The following is an 8,691-nucleotide window of genomic DNA, read 5'->3' as shown; positions in this document are numbered from 1 at the left end:
CGCCCACTCCTAGGCCAATCACTGCATGAGAAAACAGAGTTGCCATACATAACTCTGGACTAATGATGATTCATTCCTGGGGATAAAAGAAATGTCTACCTGCTAACTGAACACAATTGAGTCTGTTAGCAAGCAACCATTCAGTTGTTCATCAGACAGGTATTTATTGAGCTCTGCATGCTAGCGGTGGCATGAAGGATGGTAAAGGTGTGGCAGAGGGAACATGTGGCAGAGGTGAGTAAGTACCTGCCACAGTTTTGTTTTTTTTTTTAATCAACCAAAGTCCACCATTTACTTTGGGGTTCTCTTGGTGTTGTACACTCAGTGGTTTGGCATGTTTCCATAATTATAACATCATGCAGAATACCTTTCCTGACCCCAAAACCTTCTGTGCTCTGCCTATTCATCCCTCCCTACACCCAAATCCCTGGCAGTCACTGATCTTTATACTGTCTCCATAGTTTTGCCTTTTCCAAAATGCCATACAGTTGGAATTATATAGTATGTAGCCCTCTCACATTGGCTTCTTTCACTTAATAATACGTTTAAGTTTCCACCATGTCTTTTTGTGGCTTGAAATCTCACTTCTTTTTAGTGCTGAATATTATTCCATTGTCTGAATGTACTCTAGTTTATCTACTCACGTATTGAAAGACATTGCCAGTTTTTTCAGCTGTAAAATTATAAAAATATATGCCTCATGGAGTTATTAATCCTAGTAATAAGCACCTAGAAGGCTGTTGGTGCTTAATAAATGGTTTAGATGGTTTCAAACTAGACTCAGCTAAATACACCATCGTTCGTCCCATAGGATTTTCCTTTTGTTAATTTTGTTCAATTGCTTCTTGATATTAGACTTAAGATATTACACTTAACTCATCTCAGGATGGTGAGAAGTTGGCGTAATACTAACGGCTGCCGGGGGAGGAAACCCACGACCTTCCTGTGCAGCCCCTTTTTTTGTCTTCGCGGCCTCCACTCAGAAGCCGGGTTTTTATCTAGAAGTCATCACTGGAAATGAGAGCTGCTGGCCTTTTCTTTTCTTCCCAGGCGAAAGTTTATTTTTAAGTAAACCGTTTCTTTCAGAACAAGGCTTGGATCTTACTGTTTAGTTGTTTTATTCCAAAGTGAATACAATAGTTTACCTTAACTCACCCCGGACCTTGAGGTGCTAACCGCAGAGACCGCAGCCCGGCCTTATACATCCTCCCAGAGAGTTGTCAGTGGTGTCACGATGCCCACCAATTGCACAGACCCACAGGAAGGATAAGGATTAAATAAAAATCCCGTGACCCATGCTTTAGTCATCCGATCTCACCCATGCTTATTCTATCGTTGGCGTCAAAATAAAGCATTTCTAATTCAAATCGCTTCTCAGGGACGGCGATGCCTATTTGATCCCAAAATGAAACCCGTGATTCTGCTAAGAGCAGATTCTGCTGTGTGAATGTTTCCAGAAGCCCTGAACTTGGTTTTAGCCCATCTTAGTCAGCCTGCCTCTCTCCTCCCTGGGAACATAGCCCGGAATCCGGGCCCAAGTGGCCGCGTGTGGTTTTAATGCACAGCGACAAGACTACAGAGTCACCCCAGCTCCCTAGGCTCTCCCGGCCCACAGGAAAGGAAAGGGCTGGCCCGGAGCCTACTCTGGCTCCTTAGGCAAGAAAAATACATTTTCCGTACATTGGCTGCGCCCCCATACCACCGGCTCAAACTGCCTGCGTATTCCCTGCTGACAAAGCGTCTTTCCTAAGATTACCCTATACGAAAGGAGGCCCAGAGGGAAGAGGCCCTTCATGGAACACAGGTCAAACTGTAGGCCCCGCAGAGCCTGGGCCCGGGCACACTTCTCTCACCGATGGGAGAATCCACGGATCCGAGATTCCTCTTCTCTGGTTGCCCCTTACGCTCTGCAAGTTGCTCTTTTTCTAACAAAGTATATTCCTTAATCCATGTCATGTGAATTGTGGAATTCATCCCAAGCCCTGGTGTAGGACAGGTGGAGACCAGGAAGCAACCCACCTTGCTTGGCACTACATCGTGAGGCCTGCCAGGGCCAGGCCTGGATGAATGATTGTGCTCCAGGAGGGAGATCTCACCCCTTCTGCCTTCCTTTTTATAGGGATTCTGGTGGGGACGGAATAGCGCCTGGTGAGCATGTAACAATGTCTCTGAAATCATGAGCGTGGTCTTGCCAGCCGAGAAAGGCTTCTTGGAGTTACATGCTAGTGCCGAGAGCACTCAGGGACCCTGTAGGTGGTTGAGGCCCTGCCTGGCCTCTCTCACAGAGGAGGAGAAGCCTCCTCCCACAGCCAGCTCAGGGCCAGGCAACCTGGAATTTGCACCTGGTCACTCAGCAGAAAATCCTGTCTCGTTTTGTACACCTGTTACCTACTGAAGGCTCGAAGGCAGGTCTTATTAACCCTAATTTATAGAGGAGGGAACTGAGACATAAAGAGGTTAAATGACTGGTCCCAGGTTACTTGGCTAATAAGTGATAAGACTGAAATTTAAATCCAAAGTTATCTAACTATAGAGCCTATACTTTTGTTCTTTCTACTGTGTAGTTTTACTAAACAAACGTGATTAGATAATGGTTAAGGATGATCAAGAGCTTTTAAGGACTTTGAAAAAAAAAACCAAAATACATTTCTCCTCAGAAGTCCGGGAGGAATACGTCCTCCGGAACTAGGAAGTGAGCGAGTGAATAAATGAGTGAATGAATGAACACATTCCTTTTATTAGAAATAGAACCATCATCCGCAGCCTCCTTGTGCTTTCTGTCTCCTCTCAGACCCCGCTCATGAGGACGTTCTGGCAGTCCCCATCCTGGAGGTACATCGACCTCTCCCTCCCCTGAGCAGCATAGTGGGAGAGGACCGAAGAGGGAGTTAGACACCCGAGAATTGAGTCTCAAGACTAGACACTCAGATTTTCAGAGCCTCAGCTGCCTCCACTCTGAGATGGAATGAGAAGTTACCTTCACAGGTGTTGTGAGGTGCAGATGAGGTAGAGTGTCTGAAAGCAGATGGGCAAGCACGAGGTGTGGCAGCAAGGGACGGCGTGGGAACTGTATGGTTCTATAGCTCGTCACAGCCGGAGACCCTGCCTTACCGTAGGGATGGACACCCAGGAGGGACAGTCCCAGAGCCTGCCCTCTACATGTAAAAGCCTCCACAGCGTGACACACATGTACCTTCCTCTCATTTGGTCCCACACTTCCGTTCTGATCCTGCTAAATTACCCCCAGCAGATGTGAATTTTACTGATCATTCAGAAATGCAAAAATTGAAGTTTTTTCCTCCTATAGCTGAACATAATTTTCATATTCTCATTTGGAGGCTAAGAGATGAATTCATTATAACTTTAATGATTTTCTACTTCCCTACTAGGTGGTAAGATCGCGTTTCTCAGAGATGAGGAAGCTACTCTTCCACCATCGAATCCATTTTTGTCCCATTTTCCTTACTCTATGGTATGGCAGAAGTTGGCAAATTCCTTCAGAAATTAAATAGTGTCGGTTTTGTGGAACATTCTGTCTCTATGGCAACCACTCGACTTTGCCATTGTAGCAGAAAAGGAGCTCATACAATATGTAAATATCGGAGTGGCTGGGTGCCAATTCCTCTTGACTTACAAAACCAGGTGGCAGGCCCTATTCCCTGACCCTTGGTTGATGGTATAAACCCGATGGTCTCAGTCTTGGAGACTTCAGTTTTCGCTGCTTAAAGCCAACCTTTGAAAATCCCCAAGACACTTCTCTCCCTCCAGCCTTGGTCCTCGCATTAGTAAGTCACGGCTTTTAAGATTTATTGCTTCTTTGAGAGGGATTTATGAAAATCTCCTTAAAGGTCAGGAAACAAGAATATGAAAACTTGTTCTTTAAGTATCTATCCTGTCTCTTGGAGTCTGCTACCTGAGTGGTGGCAGGAGGAAATCATGATTCTTAGCTTCTCGAATCTTACCCCATGACAACTGTGGTTCTCAAAGTGTGGTCCCCAGACCAGTAGCACCAGCACCTCCTGGGACCTTGCTAGAAACACGAGCACTGGATGAGAAACCAGGTGGGGCTGGCAATCTACGTTCTCACAATCCCTTCAGGAAACTATGGCGCACGCTAAGGTTTGAGAGCCCTGCACTTCAGCTCTGTGTCGTGCACCTGGGTTTTTCTTGCCTTCGCAAATTTGTTCATGTTATTTCCTCCTCCCAGACGCTTCTCTTGGGTCTCTGCCACCCTCCTTCAAAGCATTCTACCTCTAAAACTCATTTAAATATTGTGTAGTTCCTTCTGACATGTCCCAGAGTATCTTCATTATTTACTTCTTTACCTTTTTGCTTGTTAATGTGTTGCCTCTGTAATGAACCAAGACGTATTTTACAAATCAGAATCGTGTCTTAAACATCACCTAGCAAACTTTTCTGTCTCTAGTTAGTTTTCTAGGAGGAATTTGGAGAAATGATCTCAGAGCCTGTGACTTTTTGAGGCAGAGTCCTGAAGGGAAAACCTGTAAGGAAGTGAGGGAGAGGGAAGGGGAAAATGCTAAGCAAGGATGTGGTTCAGATCGGTGCTAGCCAGGATTTTGAGGAGCATAAACCATAACCCATTTCAGGCAAGGAGTTGGCATCTAGTACTCCCCTTTCAGTCAGTCACGGGCTGTGGGCCACCCTGAGGGGTGCCACTTCACGGGTGAGAAGGCGCCCATCGGCCAAAAACACTCCTCCAGAAAGAGTGGCAGCTGTGAGCCATCTACAGCCACCAAGCATAGCAGCTGTGGGATGTGCATCCTGACCCAGGCTAGGAGATCTGGGCAGGGCTGTAACACCATCTCTGTCTTATACAAAAGAACTGTTCAGTGAATATTTGTGATCAATTAACTCCTTCTACTCCTCCCATCTATAAAAAACTACAACTGTGTGAGTTAGCTCTCTAGTCCCCAGCTCCTTAAAGATGCACGTTGTTGAAGGAACACCAAATTCACTTTGTGAAATGGAATAGAATTGGCCCAGGGCATCTGTGTCTCCCTGTATATGGTCACAAGGTGAGCGTGGGGGTACAGAAAGAGAAAATGGACCATCTGGAGCCACTGAGAAGCAGGAGGAAAAGTTATAGCCCCAGGTACCACAGTCCTCCTTGAATAAGTGCAACTTTTGTGTATGAGTCATTTGGAGTATGAGTCATTTCCCACTTTCTTTCCCTCTGCCTCCCCAAAGTCCAAGTCAACCCAAAAGGATCTCCAGATGGCTCACCCACGATTAGGTCTTCTTTGATTATTCCAGGAGGATTAATTAGTCACCGCCATGAGGATGAAGACCAAATCAAGAGGCAATATGGCAGAGAAAGAGAGAGGGAGGGAGATTCTCGCCTGCAGCTGAGGCGAGCACAGACGGGCCTGTGGATTACACAGATGGCGTGTCGTTCAAGAGCTCTTCTGAGAAACGCCCACGTAAGTCGGACCAAGTGTGTCAAATAGTCCAGCTCAGTGATTCACAATCCTGACCACACACTGAACCACCTGGGGAGCCTTAAACATACTGATGCACAGGCCCCGCACCTGACATTTTGATATAAGTGGTGCATCAAGCCTGGGGACCAACATTTCTTTTTTTAAAGCTCCCAGGGTGATTTCAATGTGTTGGAGAACACTATTGTAGCACTTTGATACTTAAAAAAGCTTTTTCAATTACAGTTGACATACCATATTAAATTAGTTTCAGGTGTACAACATAGTGATTAGACATTTATGTAACTTATGAAGTGATCACCCCAATAAATATAGTACTCATCTGACACCATGCATAGTTATTATGATATTATTGACTATATTCCCTATGCTGTACTTTACACCTCCATATTTTGTAACTACTAATTTGTACTTTTTAACCTTCACCTTTTTCATGCGCCCCCCAACTCTGCCCTCCCACCTGGCAACCATCAGTCTGTTCTCTATCTTTGAGTTTCTGTTTTGTTTGTTCATTTATTTTGTTTTTTAGATTCCTCATATAAGTGAGATCAAGTGATGTTTATCTTTCTCTGTCTGACTTATTTCACTCAGCATAATATCCTCTAGGTCCACCCATGTCGTTACAGATAGCGGGATTTCGTTCTTTTTTATGGCTAAGTAATATTCCATTGTATATATCTACCAAGCACTTGCTAGTTATTTGAACTGCAGTCAAGATTTATTGCCTCCCCCCAAGTATTTCTTTATCTGCCCAGTTCTGCGCTTTTCACTACGAAGAGACTAAGAAGTATGAAACTGGAAGGAACAAAGGGTTTGAGGAATCAAAAGGTTTGGGTTTCAAATCCAACTCTGCTATTTCCCAGCCGTGAGACTTTAGGGAAGTCACTTAAGTCATTTGGTTTTCAGTTTTCTGACCTCTAAAATACTGGGGCAGGGGCCCAACTATATGAAAACAAGAAAACCTGAGGTTAACACTTTCCTCAGCTCTTAAACCAAGTCAGAGTTCACATCAAGAACAATCAATCATTTCTAAATTTCACTGTCTTAAACTTCACAGAATTTTCCTTCCTGTTGGAGCAATAAAAATCTACCTAGCAACATTCGTTCCTAAAGCTTCTCTTGACACACCAGTGATTTACCTCCTAGGGACCCACTGCTCCCAGAGTCCACTCCCATTAACTCCGTGGCCCTGATTCTTCATCCTTCCTTTGCCTCTTTGCTCATGTTACTGTCCCCTCCTCATATACCCTCTCCTCCACCTCTCCACCCACTGCCCACCCCTTAAGTTTCAAGGCCAGTCCGTTCACCCCTAAATTGTCTTTGGAGATTAATTCTGCTCACCTTTATTTCTCCTTCTTCCGAATCCCTTCCTATCATCGGACATAATATAGCATTGTTCCCTTACTGCCACATGCATTGCTTTCCCAACTGCACTGTGACTTAAGCATTTTCAAAGCAAGAGTTCTTATCCTTCTATGAATTCTCCAACAATTATGGGGCATCTACTGCATGCTGGGCACTGGATTGGTGCTTCACGTATATTTTTCCGATTGTCAAAGCACCTGTAAAATAGGGTTCTCCATGCTCCATAGGTGAGGAAAACGAGGCTCCAAAAGATTATATAAACTCGTCTGAGATCCTGGTGTAGGAGTTAGGGCTCAACCCTATTTGTCTGGCTCTCAAACCCATGCAATTTCTCCTACACTCTGTTGCCTCTTCAGTAGAACATTTGTCAAATGATGGACTTAAATATCCATATGTAAGTATAAGTAATATATGTATAAATGGCAACTTTAGAGAAAAGCAGAAAAATCTCATCTTCTCTGAAGTGAAAATTGACACATCTACACAACCACAGCCTGTGTATCTGCTAGATTTAATCAATTTATCAACTCAGCTTGATGGACTCTGTCCAATCTGACATAGCCACTAAGCTGACATAGAAACTATAAATCCTTTGAGAGGGTGACATTATGAAGCAGAAGAGAATAGGACTAAGGTCAAGGATCCTGTGTTTAATCCCATCACCTTTGCTGTTAACTTGCGACATGACCATGAGCAAGTCACACAACCTTTCTGGGCTTCCATTTTTCTGTAAATAAAAGGAAGTGGTGAGACTACATTAGTGGTTTCCAGATTAGATAGCAAGAGCCAGAACACCCATGGTAGAAGGGTGCTTTTGAAGGACTGGCAGATAAGGAGACACATCTCCTCAGGGACCCCACTTCCTCTTCCAGGAAATTCCAGAGGTAACTCTAGGGGACCTGTTGGACATCCACTGGGCTGGAAGATGTTCTCTTGGGACCCCTGCTGTAAAGTCCTGTGGTCCTTCTTCTTGCTTGCTCTGGACAGCCCCTTCAAGCAGTACTTTCTGAGCTTAGGTGGTTACTGAATACTTTCAGATGACAAATGGGAATCATTCTTGGATCTTGTCCACTAAGCACATTCTCCTCCTGAGTGCATTGATATTTCCTCCTCCCTGACTTCCTCCTCTGTCCTATTATTGATTAGTTCTGCTAGGCAAGTTTGCCTTAATTTCCAATCCTCTCTGCCAAGTTCTTTCCTCGTAGGATGAGTTGGACATGAAGACAATGATGTATATGTCTACTGGGGATTCTGGAAGAGGAGAATTTTTAGAGTATGTGTTTCTGTGATTTCTATGACTCTTCTCTACCAGGGTCCATTGGGCCGCCTCTCTCAGCTGTGACCAGGGAGGGCAATATCTACTCCATCAATTAAGACTTCTCCAGAACCCATTAAAGGAGAAAGAGACAGGATGCTTCCTAATCAATGATGCTTTATTAAAATTTTATTCCTTGTAAGCTGTTACAGGGCCTAAATCAAAATCAGGAGGTTATGGCCATAGGAGAAATAAATAGTTGTCTCCAACTCTTCTGTGTGAGTTTGAGTCTTCTGAGAAGCAGATAGCAAAAGAAAGAAGCAATAGCAAAGAAGCAGAGCAAATGGGATTATATGTGCCACAGAAACATTGAGAGAAATAGCTGTAAAGGATAAATAAGGAGTAGGCAGGGAGAGGCCTACTCCTTTTGTGGTCCTGCATTTGGACCACAATGCAGGTCTGACACCTGTGAAAGAAGAGCGGGAAGGGGGAGTACTAGAGAGAATAACCTCAGACTACAGAGAAAGTCTTGGCCATCAATGAGGAGGCCCCGAACAAAGATTGCCCATTGGATGAGTCTCACGTGGGGCAGGCATACCTAGCTCCAGAGTC

Source organism: Pteropus alecto, unplaced genomic scaffold (assembly GCF_000325575.1).
Source record: "Pteropus alecto unplaced genomic scaffold, ASM32557v1 scaffold164, whole genome shotgun sequence".
Classification (NCBI taxonomy): domain Eukaryota; kingdom Metazoa; phylum Chordata; class Mammalia; order Chiroptera; family Pteropodidae; genus Pteropus; species Pteropus alecto.
The sequence above is the reverse complement of the archived record's forward strand: the minus strand, read 5'-3'. Positions refer to the sequence as shown.